Source organism: Pseudophryne corroboree, chromosome 6 (assembly GCF_028390025.1).
Source record: "Pseudophryne corroboree isolate aPseCor3 chromosome 6, aPseCor3.hap2, whole genome shotgun sequence".
NCBI classification, from domain to species: Eukaryota; Metazoa; Chordata; class Amphibia; order Anura; family Myobatrachidae; genus Pseudophryne; species Pseudophryne corroboree.
Genome location: NC_086449.1, coordinates 45,455,064 through 45,472,538, shown reverse-complemented (window position 1 = coordinate 45,472,538; position 17,475 = coordinate 45,455,064). Strand labels below are relative to the sequence as shown.

The window sequence follows — 17,475 nt, the reverse complement described above, 5'->3', positions numbered from 1 at the left end:
TGCCAAGCAAGCACAATGGGCTTTGTTTTTTGCTCGCTTTAATTTTTTGATAACATATCGCCCTGGGTCAAAAAACATCAAGGCTGATGCGCTCTCGCGGAGTTTTGCTCCAGTCCAAGAGACCACCGAGGAGCTATTGCCCATTGTGTCCCCATCATGTATTAAAGTGGGCATTACCCAGGACCTCTTGTCATTAGTCCTTAGAGCACAGGAGCAGGCTCCTCCAGACCTTCCGGTAGGTCTCTTGTTTGTGCCTCCTAGGTTAAGACAGCGAGTGTTCCTGGAATTCCATGCCAAGAGGTCGGCAGGGCATCCGGGTATTGCCAGAACTCGGGAGTTGCTGTCTAGGGCGGTGTGGTGGCCCTCGGTGGCTAGGGATGTGGATCACTGGGTTCGGGCATGTGACGTTTGTGCCCGAAATAAAACTCCTAGAGGGGTTCCTGTCGGCCCATTACATCCACTCTCTATTCCATCTAAGCCATGGACCCACATTTCCATGGATTTTGTGGTGGACTTGCCAAAATCCTCGGGGATGACAGCCATTTGGGTTGTCGTTGACCGGTTTTCGAAGATGGCGCATTTCGTTCCACTGGTTGGGTTGCCATCGGCCAGACGCCTGTCTGAGTTATTTATGCAGCATGTTGTGCACCTCCACGGGTTGCCACTTGATGTGGTCTCTGACCGTGGATCCCAGTTTGTGGCCAAATTCTGGAGGGCATTTTGTTCTGATCTCCAGATTTCTGTGAGCTTGTCGTCAGGCTACCATCCACAGTCTAATGGGCAGACTGAGAGGGTGAACCAGTCCTTGGAGCAGTTCCTCAGGTGTTATGTCTCCAAGTGTCATACTGACTGGGTTGCTCATCTGTCCATGGCGGAGTTTGCCTATAACAACGCGGCTCACTCTGCTACAGGGATCTCTCCATTCCTTTGTGTGTATGGGCATCATCCTAAGGCCAATTCTTTTGACCCCCTGGATTCCACGCCTGGTGGTTCCTCTGTGGTTTCGGCCCTTAGGGGTATTTGGAGGAAAGTTAAGTGACCAAAAGGGTTTTTGATAAGCGGAGAAGACCCTGCAGCTTTAAATTAGGAGACTTCATCTGGTTGTCCACCAAGAATTTGAAGTTGAGACAGCCATCTCATAAGTTAGGCACCCGGTTCATTTCAGTTAGATCTGCCCCGTTCATTGGGTATCAATAAAACATTTCATTGTTCCCTTTTAAAACTGGCGGTTAGTAATCCTTCTTCCAGTGGAAGACCTTCTCCTCTTCTGATACGGGGTCAGAGGGAGTTTGTGGTTGAAAGGGTTCTTGACTCCAAGATGGTTCGGGGTCGGCTGTAATTTTTGGTGCACTGGAAGGGGTATGGCCCGGAGGAGCGGTCGTGGGTGCGCAGTTGTAATCTTCATGCCCCCAGACTGATACGCTCTTTCTTCTCGCAGTTCCCCGATAAACCCGGTGGTAGGGGTTCTTTGACCCCTCGTCAGAGGGGGGGTACTGTTAGGATCTCCTGTTCTGTACTCCCACGTCGCCATGGCAACCGGGAGGCAAGTGTTAGCGAAGTAACCTGAGCGCAGCTGATACACCGGTCCGGGTTTTTACTGTGTAGTGGTTACAGGCTCTGTGCACGGCAGGGAATCCGGCGCTGGTTTTGTGCTCACAGTCTGTGAGGTCTGAGTGGGGCGTGGACAGCACCTGCTATATAAACCATCCTCTCAGGCTAGGCAAATGCTGCTGAATCTTTGTTTGTTAGTCAGTTCCAGAGAGTTAGCTAGTACTGTGTGACTTTTGTATTTACTTGTTGCTTACTGCGAATAGGCCTTGGGATTCGGTACTTCATTCTGCCAATCCGGACCTAGCAGTAAGACTGGAGTCAGTTGTTTAACCTGCTGGGGTTCTTTTGCTATTCTGTGAACCCAGCAGGTTTGCGGCTGTACTATCAGACCTGCTTGCTTTATCCTCCCTCACTGTGCAGGGCGTCCAGGTGTCAGTTTAGTGGCAGTAAGCTGAACCTGTGCCCTGCAAGTGGGGGTTAGGATTGTGGATACTCTCCTTGTGTCTATATTTCTATCTCTGACCAAGGAGTTTATTCCCACACCCGTTGGTAACCCTTTGGGGTTTTTCCTGTTGCTCTTAGCAACATCATTTCAGGTGCTCCACATGTTAAATCACTACATCTCGCTTCATTGTCCGCTCTATTCTATCTGAGCATTCCTGACACTAGGGAGACACCCAATTCCTGAGCCTTTGGGCTTCCCCGTTCATTTTGTGTTTATTAGTTATTCCATCACCTCCTGTGTATGTTGTGTTATACTGTCTGTGAGTTCGTTTTGCCTCGCATCCCTCTCTGTTCATACACCGGTATACTCCTGTTAGCACTGGTGTGCGTAACAGTTTTTGAGGGTTTTTTGTTAAAAAACACCCAAATCCAAAACACACCCGAATCCGACAAAAAATTTTCAGGGAGGTTTTGCCAAAACGCGTCCGAATCCAAAACACGGCCGCGGAACCGAATCCAAAACCAAAACACAAAACCCGAAAAATGTCCGGTGCACATCACTAGTTCAGACACACTTGTATGCGATGTCCTCTTAGCCTGATGAGTGAGCCGATATGGAGTGCTGACGCACTAATTGTCCTAAATAAGCCATTTCTTGAAGCAAATTTGGGTGAAAATGTTTTTAGATTTGGCACATGTTGTTAATGTGATTTTATATATGTAATAGTTATAATCCTATTATATTCAGGCATAGTCAATCCAATCACTGAATAAAGGTAAAATATATATATACTAGTATAAACGCTGCTAATTCTTTTGCTATCTATTGTTATATGCGGTCAGATTTCTGATAATAGTTTAGAGTACTTGGTGACTATCCCCATTTCCATACGCAGCTTCTCGTGCAGCAAAACATATTCTGCGCCCTGCCCTCTATACCTTTTTGCAAGCCAGCCCAGCTGCCCCCTTTTCTCACCTGGGTGGTCTGGGCAGACGTGCCCTGTGCAGGACCCCCGGTCCGGGAAAGTGCAGGCGCCGGTAATGTTGCCGCTGTTGCTGGCTGGGAGGGTGGTAGAGGAGAAAGAGGGACGGCCACCGCACGCACTCCAGGACCTGGTCTTCCTGCCTCCTCCGGGGACACCGCTGCTGCGGTCAGGCTCCCACGACCACCGCACCACCAGGCGAGTCATGCTATCTGCTGGATTCTGCTGTCGCTTCCCCTCGCCGTATGTGTGATTGGACAGCGTATCCAGCACTGGATCCGCTGTCCAATCACATCAGCCTCGCTGACAGGGGCGGGCTTTGATGTGTGCTGAAAGCACCTCCCTGTCAACGAGGCACTTATACTAGTGCCGCTTTCTCCAGTTTATTTAATGGGCTTTTACTGCCCAGAGCTTAGCACCCCCCCCCCCCTCCCGCCTTATCCCTGTTCCCATTGTCAACGGGAGGCACTGTTATCAGTGCCTCCTAAACTAATTTTGATGTATTAAATGATTAGAATAATATGAAAAAGTTACTCCTGACACAAAATCTGTGTCATAAGTATCTTCTTTGTATTAATTCAATCATTAACGTCCCTGGTTGCATTGTTGTTTTGTTGTTGTTGTTATTATTATTATTATTATTATTATCAGTTATTTATGTTACATTGCACTTTACAATTGGGAAATTAACAGTAATTAATTACAGACAGACAGAGGGAAGAGGACCCTGCTCATCCGCTTAATGCCAGATGTACTAAGCCTTGGAAAGTGATAAAGTACCAGTCAATCAGCTCCTAACTGCCAAGTCACAGGCCCTGTTTGAAAAATGACAGTTAGGAGCTAGTTGGTTGGTAGTTTATCACTCTCAACTTTATTGCTTTTCAAGCCTTAGTATGTGGCATGGCGTTCGCGGGTGCCCACTTCCATAGTGAAACCACAGCTGAGCGGTTGCATGCTGCGGGACTAGGACGCTCCCGCTGCCTGCGAATGGAGGGAGACTCAGCGGCACTGTATGGGAACGGGTAGCTGGTTGTTATGCTCTCGCTACCCGTAGTTATAAGAGACTTTCACAAAATTGTGGGTGCGCATCGCGGGAAAGCCACGCCATGCCGCTGTTTTAAGCAAAGATGTCTGAGAACACATCTGTACATCTGGCCCTATGTACGTTTAATACATGGGATAAGTGCTATGTATTACATATTGGCCCAGCTGGAGTGCAGTGTGTTAGGTGCTTGGTGTGCAGTCACATAGCAATGTTGGTATTGGGGCAGAGGTCTGTTTGAGAGTAGGAAGAGAACACATGTAATCTTTGTGTGAACTGTGCAGAGTGGTGGCAATTGTGTTTTACAGCTGTGCTGTCACCTTAATGAGCCTAGGGCAAATTAAATTAGAAACATGCCGTCCTCTGTTAAAATAGTAAATTCCAGGCTTCCCCATTATTTGTATAAAAGGCGTGCTGGTACATGTAGTTACACAGCTACTTGAAAATTACTGACACCTGACCTTTGGTCACTGCTTACCATATTAGCAAATTAGAATAATGATGTCATTTTGTCTTCAAACAGTTGTCCAAAAACCGATCTTTACTTCTACACATCCGGGAACTGTAAGGAGAAGATACAGAAGGCCATTGTCTATGGAGGAGTAGGTGCCGCTATCGCCGTCCTGATAGCTATTGTTCTCATTGTAGGATTCTTCCTGTACAAACAGAGAAGCATCGAGCAAGGGTGAGAACCTCCCAAGTCTTGTAATGTGTCTTGTAAGGGAGAAGCAGGTAGCATGACAGGAGGTGCGGTCACAGCCCACGGGGCGTGGCCTAATGGCTCCCCCCACCCCATCTTTCTGTGTGTCGGGCTGCCGAGCACAGTGCTAGGAGGTGGAGATGGTCAGCCAGGCAGTAATGCCAGACCAGACCATCCGTCCATTGGCCCTTCTGGCCAAAAATGATAGGTATCTGTTTTCTTATTTCTTGTTGACTCTCAATCGTATTCACTACTGTTATGTATCCTTTGTGGCTACTTTTATTGGCTTCTGTACTTAAAAATTTCATCTATCCTATGGAAAACCTCAATAAAATTATTTCTCAAAAAAAATAAAGAAATAATCCCGCCCACCTAAAGATGGCCGACTTATGGTGTGTCAGCCATACACACAGAACGATGTACCAATATATCTGCAGATATAATGGTCATCGTCTGTGCAGCAGAGCCGACACAATATGTCTGCGAACGACGGTGTTCACAGACATATCGTTTGTACACGGCCGCTGATCACAGTCACTTGATCAGCCAGTATATCTACATGTGTGTACCCAGCCCTTTATGGGAAAATAAAGTTACACCCAAACTGGTGTTCACGTGCCGACATTACAACACTACAGTATACTTAATAGCAGATTATAAAAACATAAACGGGTAAAACAAATGCATCACAAGAACGTATCATGCAAAACAATGACACAGAAGATAAAGTGATTATTCTTACACTTATATAGGACAGAAGATGGATGGGGTGTGCGAGCATTTGTATATTGTACAGTATAGCGTGCGGGTGCGTGCACACTAGTGTAACATACGCACTCATTATGTGGTGGGGCGGAATCATTATTATGATCATCAGCCACTGATTGGTTGAGTGTGTCTTAATCCCTCCCACTGCTGCTATCACCATTATTAGCCACTGATGTCTGTTTGCATAATTCTCCTTTGATATTAGTGTTTGGTTCAATTTTCATTGTTTAAATGTCATACTGCTACTGACCATTGTGCTACTGTGTCCTTATTTGTGCCTCCAGGAAATCGTTGGATGGAATCCAAGGTATCTGGTATGATAACAATGACCCTGTTTGGGACAACGAACAGTCATCCATTATCTTCACTGAGCTACAGGGAGATGGAGGTATGTAACTTACCAGCCTCAGGGTTATCACTGTGTCACCCTGCAGGGGGAGGGACATGCTCATGGTTCCCTTCTGTCTGTGTCACCCTGCAGGGGGAGGGATGGGATCATAGCTCCCTTCTGTCTGTGTCACCCTGCAGGGGGAGGGACAGGCTCGTGGCTCTCTTTTGTCTGTGTCACCCTGCAGGGGGAGGGACAGGCTCATAGCTCCTTTCTGACTGTCACTGTGTCACCCTGCAGGGGGAGGGAAAGTCTTATGGCTATCTTCTGTATGTGTCACCCTACAGGGGGAGGGACAGGCTCATAGCTCCCTTCTATCTGTCACCCTGCAGGGGGAGGGACTGGCTTATGGCTATCTTCTGTATGTGTCACTGTGTCACCCTGCAGTGGGAGGGACAGGCTCATAGCTCCCTTCTGTCTGTGTCACCCTGCAGGGGGAGGGACAGGCTTATGGCTCTCTTCTGTCTGTGTCACCCTGCAGGGGGAGGGACAGGCTCATAGCTCCCTTCTGTCTGTGTCACTGTGTCACCCTGCAGGGGGTGGGACAGGCCCATAGCTCCCTTCTGTCTGTGTCACCCTGTGGGGGGGAGGGGCAGGCTCATAGCTCCCTTATGTCTGTGTCACTGTGTCACCCTGCAGGGGGAGGGACGGGCTCATAGCTCCCTTCTTTCTGTGTCACCCTGCAGGGGGAGGGACGGGCTCATAGCTCCCTTCTTTCTGTGTCACCCTGCAGGGGGAGGGACAGGCTCATAGCTCCCTTCTGTCTGTCACTTTGTTATCCTGTAGGGGGAGGGACAGGGTTATAGCTCCCTTCTGTCTGTGTCACTGTGTCACCCTGCAGTGGGAGGGACAGGCTCATAGCTCCCTTCTGTGTCACTGTGTCACCCTGTAGGGTGAGATAGAGACTAATACCCCAGTTGCCGGGGAAACCTGGGTTGAGGTTTGGTGGGAAAGGGCCTGAGGAAAATAAGCCAGGTTGCATTACCCGGGTATCTAATTCTGGTAGCCACCAGTGCTGTGATCAGCAACAACTTGGTAAAGGTGCGGCGTAAACATGTGACACGGTAGAAGCATAGGGAGAGCTGGATCACCGGCACATGGAGATGATGTCATTTCCATGCACCGGCAGAGAGAAGACAATAAACTAGGTCAAGCCAGAGATGTGAACGGGATTTCAAGCCGCTGTGACATGACTTGAAACTGTGTTCTATCATCCAGGTAAGACCCAGGTTTTTGGGGTGGTCTTGGTAAAAAGGAGTAAAAGTGGTGCAGGCAGGAGGGATCCTGAGTTCCACATTGGCGATAGATAGATAGATAGATAGATAGATAGATAGATAGATAGATAGATAGATAGATAGATAGATAGATAGATAGATAGATAGATAGATATCCAGGCTCTCTACAAATCCAGCCCCTGAAATGTGTTCCTTCACTGTTGCGCTTAGCAGTAGCAAGGGGAGAACAATGTTGGTCTTTGTAGGGCAGATATGCATTTTCTCTGCTTTTTCAGCTATTTTCAGCCTTACATAATTAGTTAATCTTGTATAATATTACTGTCTATATAGAGTTTTAAAGTATACAGTACATTACCAGTGCCGTAACTAGGCATTTTAGCGCTATGTGCAAGAAATAGCATCGGCGCCCCCCCCCCCCCCCTTATATACATAGCAGGGCCAGTGAAAAAAATGCAGAGTCCCCCTTTTACACGCTACAGCAAGAGAGACCCCCTTTTTTACACATTACGGCAGCACAGTTCCCTGTTTTCACATTACGACAACAAAGTCACCCTTTTTCACACATACAGCAACAGAGCCCTCCTTTTTTACACATTATGGCATCAGAGTTCCCTTTTTTTACACATTACGGCAGGCAGTCCCCCTTTTTTACACATTACGGCAGGCAGTCCCCCCTTTTTACACATTACGGCAGGCAGTCCCCCCTTTTTACACATTACGGCAGGCAGTCCCCCCTTTTTACACATTACGGCAGGCAGTCCCCCCTTTTTACACATTACGGCAGCCAGTCCCCCTTTTTACACATTACGGCAGGCAGTCCCCCTTATTTACGCATCTGCGCTGTGTGCAAGGCACCACTATCACACACCTAGTTACGGCGCTGTACATTACTAATGCATTGTGTCTCCCTCTATGCAGACAGTTCCAAGGAAAGGACCAGCATAGAGTTCAAACCCTCACTGGAAAACCTAGACACATCGATCGAGGTATAAAATCAATACATCTTATTCCTTGCACTTCTTGATATACTTTACCTCTATTTTTTTCACGTTTATTTATTTATACATATATATATATATATATATATATATACTGATGCAAAAGAAATCTGCGGCACTCGGAGACTTAATGTTGCAAAACGTGTATTAGAAAGTTTAACACTTCATGCCGACGTTTCGGGGCTAGCACGCCCCTTTGTCAAGGTGAACAGAGTTGTTCACCTTGACCACCTCTGTTCACCTTGACAAAGGGGCGTGCTAGCCCCGAAACGTCGGCATGAAGTGTTAAACTTTCTAATACACGTTTTGCAACATTAAGTCTCCGAGTGCCGCGGATTTCTTTTTCATTGGTATTTGCCCCATTGTACACTGGAGGCACCGGAGCCCTGAAGCATTTATTATAGCGGAGTGCCGGTCCATATCCCTATCTATCTATATATATATATACTGTATATATATATATATATATATATATATATATATATAGTTAAACAGATATATATATATCCTTTGTAGAAAAGCCGCACTCACATGTCGTTGATAATCACAGTAGCTGGGGTGCAAAATCCAGGAACAGGTCCAATCCGAACAAAGTTCCACAATACATGTGCACAAATAAGGATGCACTCACCAGACTTCTCCAGAGTTAAAGTTTATCGTTTTCACTCTGGAGAAGTCTGGTGAGTGCATCCTCATTTGTGCACACATATATATATATATATATATATATATTTATGGGTTTTTTGGTATGATTTACCTACGGACACAATAATGACAGTCATAATCCCGTCGGCAATTCAAAACAGTAAAAATACCGACACAATCAAAATACCGACATTCATTATGCCAACATTTCAAAATACCAACATGAGTTTTTCTGTTTTTTTTGGTGTCAATGTGGACATAGGTTGCCATGAACACCGTGTAAGTGCACTGTGTCCCCTCGCACGGCTCGCTGCCCTTGGCACACTATTATATTACCCCTCCAGTTCCACTGGGATGGTAAAGCATGAACAAGTCCCTTTTGGGGCTTAAATTCCTTAAAAACACGTCAGCATTTTGACATGTCAGCATTTTAAATGTCAGTGTTCTGACTATGGCCCTCATTCCGAGTTGTTCGCTCTCAAGCTGCTTTTAGCAGCTTTGCACACGGTAAGCCGCCGCCTACTGGGAGTGAATTTTAGCTTCTCAAAATTGCGAACGAAAGATTCGCAATATTGCGAAAAGACATCTCTGTGCAGTTTCTGAGTAGCTCGAAACTTACTCTGCCAGTGCGATCAGTTCAGTGCTTGTCGTTCCTGGTTTGACGTCACAAACACACCCAGCGTTCGCCCAGACACTCCTCCGTTTCTCCAGCCACTCCCGCGTTTTTCCCAGAAACGCTAGCGTTTTTTCACACACACCCATAAAACGTCCAGTTTCCGCCCAGAAATACCCACTTCCTGTCAATCACATTACGATCACCAGAACGAAGAAAAAACCTTGTAATGCCGTGAGTAAAATACCTAACTGCATAGCAAATTTACTTGGCGCAGTCGCACTGCGGACATTGCGCATGCGCATTAGCGACTAATCGCTCCGTTGCGAGAAAAAAATAACGAGCGAACAACTCGGAATGACCCCCAATGTCGGCATTTTGGACATGTCGGTATAACGAATGTTGGTATTTCGACCGTGTCGGTCAATGGCTGTTGGGATTCTGACCGTTGATATTGTGTCCGTTGGTAAATCAACTGCTACCCATATGTATATATATACGGGATGCAGTTAATTTGCTGGCTGTCGGGATCCCGGCAGTAAGGAGCTATTCCCACGACACCCATAGAGTGGGAATAGAACATGTCGCAAGCGAGCCCGCAATGGCGCTCTTTGCATTCGCCCCTCTGCCGGCATACTAGCGGCCGGGATACCGTTGTCAGTATACTGACGGTTGACATTCTGGCCGCCGGTAAATCAAAAGTCTTTGGCAACACCTGTTAATGATTGAATTCAGGTGTTTCAATCAGGTGTATAAAATCAAGCACCTAGCCATGCAGTCTCCATTTGCAAACATTTGTGGTACAAAATGGGTCATTGTGAAGAGCTCAGTGACTTCTAGAGTGGTACTGCGATAGGATGCCACCTCTGCTTTAAGTTCGTGAAATTTCATCCCTGCTGGATATTCCACGGTCAGCTGTAAGTGATATTAGAAAGTGGAAGCATTTAGGAACAACATCAACTCAGCCATGAAGCGGAAGACCACATAAAATCACACAGCAGGGTCAACGACTGCTAAGGCACATGGTGCGTAAAAGTCGCCAACGCCCTGCTAATTCCATAGCTGAAGAGTTCTGAACTTCCACAGCCATTAATGTAAGCACAAAAAACTGCAGCAGGAGCTTAATGGAATGGGTTTCCATGGCCGAGCAGCTGCAGACAAGCCTCACATCACCAAATCCAATGGCAAGAGTCAAATGGAGTGGTGTAAAGCCCACCGACACTAGACTGTGGAGCAGTGGGGACGTGTTCTGTAGATTCTCTTTTGGCAGTCAGATGGGTTAGTCTGGGTTTGGTAGATGCTGGGAGAACATTACCACCTACCAGGCTGCATTATGCCAACTGTGAAATCTGGTGGAGGAGGAATAATAGTATGAGGCTATTTTTCAGGGTTTGGTCTAGGACCCTTATCTACAGTGAAAGGCAATCTTAATGCTTCTCTTTTGGCAGTCAGATGGGTTAGTCTGGGTTTGGTAGATGCTGGGAGAACATTACCACCTACCAGGCTGCATTATGCCAACTGTGAAATCTGGTGGAGGAGGAATAATAGTATGAGGCTATTTTTCAGGGTTTGGTCTAGGACCCTTATCTACAGTGAAAGGCAATCTTAATGCTTCAGCATACCAAGACATTTTGGACAATGCTATGCTTCCAACTTTGTGGCAAGAGTTTGGGGAAGACCCTTTTCTATTCCAACATGACTGTGCCCCAGTGCACAAAGCAAGGATTATAAAGACATTGTTTGATGAGTTTGGTGTGGGAGAATGTCCCGAATATAGCCCTGACCTCAACCCCATCTTGCACCTTTGGGATGAACTGGAATGGAGATTACGAGCCACGCCTTCTCATCCAACATCAGTGCCCGACCTCACAAATGCTCTACAGAATGAATTAGCACAAATTCCCACAAAACATCCCAAAATCTTGTGGAAAGCCAACTGTTGGCGTGGTTCTGAGGACGGGGCTGTGTTAAATGTGCCAACCGCCATGTTTTGGTTTTGGATTTGCAATACTTTTGTGTTTTGGTTCTAATTTGACAAAACCACCCTCATGTGTTTTGGTTTTGGATCTGTATTATTATTATTTTTTTCCACAAAAATGCTGAAAACTGCAAAAATCATGTTTTTGTTCCTACAGTACTGTATTATAACCTTAACAACATTTGCTTCCAATCATATTTGACCACGTCACTGCTCATAATATTGTTTTTACCAATACTGTCCAAAGGCTGCAGCAAGCTGGCTGGTTACTGAGCGACAGAGAAGCGGCACAAACACACGGCAGTTTATAGCACATCTATGAAACGCTGCAACACAGCAGTGCAGAAAATAAAAGTGGTCCAAGAAATTGTCCTTGGGCCCTACCACCGGTATCCGGACTCCAGGTCGACAGCACAAAGGTCGACACACCTTAGGTCGACGCCAATTGGTCGACACATCTTAGGTCGACGTGGACAAAAGGTCGACATGGGCAAAAGGTCGACAGGAACAAGGTCGACATGACTTTTTCACAATTTTTTTTCCTTTTTTTGAACCTTTTCATACTTAACGATCCACGTGGACTACGATTGGAACGGTAAAGTGTGCCGAGCGAAGCGGTAGCGGAGCGAAGGCACCATGCCCGAAGCATGGCGAGCGGACGCGGTGCACTAATTGGGGTTCCCGGTCACTCTACGAAGAAAACGACACCAAAAAAACATAAAAAACTCATGTCGACCTTTTTCCATGTCGACCTTGTTCCTGTCGACCTTTTGTCCATGTCAACCTAAGGCGTGTCGACCAATTGGCGTCGACCTAAGGTGTGTCGACCTTTGTGCTGTCGACCCTCAGTCCCAGACCCCTACCACCCACCCTTATGTTGGATATAAACAAATACTAGTAGTAGTCATGGACCCCTTGTGGGCTTAAGATCCACCCCTAGCAGCACCAGCAGCAGGCCTAGTGCTCAAGGATTCTTCTGAGGAATCCTGGATAGGGGAGAAGTCAGTTATCCTTATCAAAGGGGATGCAGAACTACCTCCAATCATTAGTGAGGATATTGATAATGAAGGTGTTTGCAGTGTAGATTGCAGGTGCTGGGATCTAACTGATGTTGGACTACTTGTTATTTTTTTTAGCATACATTTCTGATTTTCCCAAGCATTCCATTAACTCACTGCAAATGAAGTAACAGCGTGGAGATTCCTAGATGGTTAAGGTCCCTACTTCTACTTACTGTGGCTTTACAAATGCTTTTTGTCAGGGTTTAGGTAAAAATAATTCCAATATAAGAGGTGGACTTTTTGGTCTTAAGCCCAGGCATTACAATTGCCTTCTTCTTATCATGGGCAAGATTTGCTTCCACTGGAGCCTGACTTAAATGAACAACATCATCATCATCATCAAGATATTCATTAGTGCCTGCGTCAGCTACACAAATATCCCCTTCATACTGTTGCACTTCCACAATCACATCCTCAATTTCTTTGTCAGCAGCTACAGTATACTTCTGCTGCTCATAACATTTGCAGAAATGGTGTAAGGAGGCTTCTCTACGAGTACAGTGTCAGAAATCTGAGGTTCACATATAGCACTTGTAGACACCCCTAGACTCTCCTCGTGATTTATGATGTTTCTGGACACACAATTTGTTCTACTGCTTTGGTGGCTTTTCATCACTAATTTTCCAGTTTTCATTTTTTTTTTACACATCTTCTAGACTCTTAGTGAGAAGGTCTTGCATCTTCATGAGAGGCAGAAGAAGATGCCTCAATGACAGTTGCAGAACCACTACTCATAAATAAAAGCCAGGACCTGAGCCTTTCCTTGCCACTGTATGTGGTATATGGTATAGTGGCAATTTTATGTTTTTCCGGTGGTAAACTTTCCTTGTATTTAACATACAGTAGTAACATAGTATCTAAGGTTGAAAAAAGACAATTTGTCCATCGAGTTCAACCTATTTGTGGTCTCCTATGCAGTATTAATTTTGGGCTAATTTTGTCTGATGCTGATGTCAGCTGTTGTGTTTTATTCCTCTTTTTTAATAACTATAGTGCATGACTACACACCATAACCCTGGATACCCTTATCCATTAGGAATTTATCTAACCCATTTTTAAAGGTGTTGACTGAGTCCGCCATTACAACTCTCTCAGGCAGGGAATTCCAAACATGTATTGTCCTTACTGTGAAAAAAAATATATTTGCCGCTTTGTGCGGAATCTCCTCTCCTCTAACCTAAGCGAGTGTCCACATGTCCTCTGTGCTGATCTTACCAAAAACAGGTCCCGCGCAAGCTCTGTGTATTGTCCCCTTATATATTTGTAAATGTTGATCATGTCCCCTCTTAGTCTCATCTTTTCCAGTGTAAACATGCCTAGCCTTGCAAGCCTTTCCTCGTATTCCAGCGTCTCCATGCCCTTAATTAGTTTGGTCACCCGCCTCTGTACCTTTTCTAGCTCCAGGATATCCTTTTTGTAGTATGGTGCCCAAAATTGTACACACTATTCAAGATGTGGCCTCATTAATGATTTATATAATGGAAGTATAACACTCTCGTCCCTTGCGTCAATTCCCCGTTTTATGCATGCTAATATCTTATTAGCCTTCTTTGCTGCTATCCTACTTTGGGTACTGCTGCTTAGTTTGCTATCTATGTGAACACCTAAGTCTTTTTCTAGTACAGAATCCCCTAATATTACCTCATTTAGTATGTAGGTGTTATTTTTGTTCTTGCTACCACAGTGCATTACCTTACACTTGCATATCTCCCAACTCCTGTGCCTGAGAAGGAGGGACATCTGTGCGCGTAGCACGCGGGTGGCTGGAAAGGGGCGTGGTCTGTGGGAAAAGGGGCGTGGCTTCACGGGAGGGCACACAATCACGAGCCACGCCCCATTTTCATCACTGAGGGGGCATGCCCAGCACTCTGTGAGCTGTTGGCATGCCCCCTCTCCTTCTGACTGCACTGAATAGACGCTGGCGCATGCGCACAGCAAGGTAAATTTACTAAGATGGGAGTTCTATTTAAGATGGTATGTTGCCCATAGCAACCACTCAGGTTCCAGGTATTATCTTCTAGAAGGTGCTAGATAAATGAGAAGTAGAATCTGATTGGTTGCTATGGGCAACATCCCATCTTAAATAGAACTCCCATCTTAGTAAATTTACCCCAGCGTCTCTTCACCACTGCTCTGCTAAGCAGAACAGCGAGTGCAGGAGCTTCCCAACTGCCCCCCACCCCCACCCCACCGTGGGACACTGCGGCCCGCGGGTGGGACAGCCCCCAAAAAACGGGACTGTCCCGCGAAAATCGGGATAGTTGGGAGGTATGCACTTGTCTGTATTGCAGCTCATTCTCCATTTGTGGTGATGTTTTTTTCTTTACCATTGTAAAGTATTGTTTTGATCTCAGGTGACCTTTCTTAAACCCTTTATGCCCTTGAGCACTGGCTTTAGTAGATGTTGAAATACCACGATCACTGTATCGAGATCATCATGACTGGCAGCAGCCACTGCACTAGTACTGTACTTGGTTGCTGCTCCTGCTCTTCTATCAGCACATCACCTACTGAGCTTTATTGAACACACACAAGTTGTACAAATAAAAAAAAACAAAAAACTTTTTGTTCACTTTTTCACAAATGACAACTTCACACTGTGGACTCACAGTGCTTACTAATGCAATGGCTCGGCATCTATTGATCTTTATTGAACACACACAAGTTGTACGCTGTAATGTAGGCAGTGACAAAAAATACCAGTGTGCACCAAGACTTAATGCTGCCCTGGTATTATATTAGGAGTTCTGGGCTGCACTGCGAGCAGTGACAAAACCCCCCCACCAGTGTGCACCAAGGATTAATGCTGTCGTATTAGGAGCTCTGGGCTGCAGCTACATTGTGGGAAGTGATAAAAAAAATACAACACCAGTGTGCAGTTGCACCAAGGGTTAATGCTTAGCACCAATGTAATACAATTAGACAATATAAATGTAAATTCCTGCACTATAAAAATAAAAAACTATGGGCCTTATTCAGGTTTGTTAGCAAACTAAAATAGTTTGCAATTGGGCAAAACCATGTTGCACTGCAGGTGGGGCAGATGTAACATGTGCAGAGAGAGTTGTCAGCCGAGAACCTTGTCAGTGATCGGAGTAGGAGGCTACAGTACTTCCTCAAAATGTGGAAAAGCTGATATTCATCAAAATGAACTACAAATTCCACGAGGAAGACCTTTCCCGCCAATTAGGTGAAAGAACAGAGACTTCTGTAATGGTGGATTCCAGCAGGGATGAGTTAACACTGGGCCTAATTTAGACTTGATCGCAGCAACAAAATCTTTCTCTAATGGGTAAAACTACATGCACTGCAGGTGGGGCAGATATAACATGTGCAGAGAGAGTTAGATTTGGGTGGGTTATATTTTTTCTGTGCAGGGTAAATACTGGCTGCTTTATTTTTACACTGCAATATAGATTTCAGTTTGAATATACCCCACGATAATGACAACATCTTCCCACTGTAGAGAAGAGACCATTAACAAAACAACAGTTAACTGCCTTAAGCCCGTTGGTAAGTTGTTTTGTGGGGGGCCCAAACAAACTAAGCACTTCAGCCACAAAGTGGCAGTCCCTGTTGCTGAAGTGCTTTGTTAGTTAAACTATGCATGTCCTTTTTAATATCCTAAATAAGGGTGGGAGGACCTAAGGACAATTCAATATTGCATCACTTTTTTTCTGCCACTGCTGTGTGGCAATGTTTCATAGATGTGCTATAATCTGCTGTGTGTTTGTGCCGCTGCTCTGTCGCTTAGTAACCAGCAAGCTCGCTACAGCTGTAAGATGGTCAAAATTGACTGGAAATTAATGTTATTGAGGTTAGTAATACCGTAGGCACAAAAATAGGCTCAAATTACATGATTTTAGCAGTTTTATCATTTAAAAAAAATATTTCCAAATCATGTGAAGGTGGTTTTGCAAAATTAGAAACAAAACCAATACACAAAATTAATACAGAACCAAAACCAAAACACGAGGGTCAACACATACAGTATATCTATAAATAATTGACGCACACAAGGATCTCCCAACATTGTCTCATATTGCTCGTCTGTGTCCTCTTCCCACTATGTTCCAGGTTAAAATACAGAGGCCTACTGTCCGTTCTGCATGGTAGTTTGCTGAGAGCTCAAGACATTCCACCGAAACAGAAGAAAAGAGAGACTCAGCCTAATTTTAATTTCACCATGACTTGTTCACTGACGTCATGTCAAATAAATCCTTTCCACCAGTATAATGGTCCACCTTCTTCATAGTGTCTGAGCCACTAGGATCAATGGGCGCACACACTATTTTTTTAAGTATTTCAATGACAAGAGGATGTTACTTCAAGGTGAAACCAGCTCCTGAGTCTGTCATGCCTTGCTGGGATCTTCTGCTGCCCATACTCTTTCTAACCACAAGGTCAGTGCTGTCCAAGTTTTGTTTCTGGAGCCAAAAATGTTACGTCATACAGCATAGTCTATGACAGCGGTCTGGGATGTTGGAGACCACCACAAACTCTTGAAGTTCCACAGTGATGCACCATTGCCACTGTGGATAAACTTTACTGTTGTCTGACCTTCTGGTATACTTCAGTCAATTCAGCATTATTTAATTGTATATTTTAGAATATTATTTATTATAATATATTCATAAATTGCTAAAATACTATGTAAAGTTTTATATTTGAGTTGAAACAGAATGATCAGTGAGCTTACACTCTAAGATGTGTGGGAAGCACATGATACACGAGGTAGCTAAGTAACTGAAGTAGCTGGTGTTGGGCAAAGTCTGTGCAAGGATCAAGATTTATCAGCCATTAATTTGAAGGCAGCCATTAATGATTGCAATTTCTGTGCTGCTACCGGTCCAGTGGTGTGGGTGGAAAGTGGAAGGTAGAGCCAACAAATATGAGCCAGCTGTTGTATAATGTTGTATAATGTCAAAAAAGTCAGCTATGTTGGATCTCCTTCTTCTTCTGTCTCTGGAGAAGACCTTTGCCCTTGTGCTTTATGGGTGATCCTGTTGTTATCCCATAGCTGGGTGCCCAATATTTGTATTTGGCATCGTGTTACGATTGGCCATCAA

General features: G+C 45.2%; 1 long non-coding RNA gene across 1 annotated transcript; it reads left to right on the top strand.

Annotated features, from left to right (window-relative positions):
* The first annotated feature begins 5,798 nt into the window (after positions 1-5,798).
* Positions 5,799-16,936, top strand: LOC134934810 (uncharacterized). Its single transcript, XR_010179816.1, has 3 exons — positions 5,799-5,876; positions 8,030-8,097; positions 16,484-16,936. It is a non-coding gene; the product is annotated as an uncharacterized LOC134934810 (long non-coding RNA).
* The last annotated feature ends 539 nt before the right edge of the window (positions 16,937-17,475 follow it).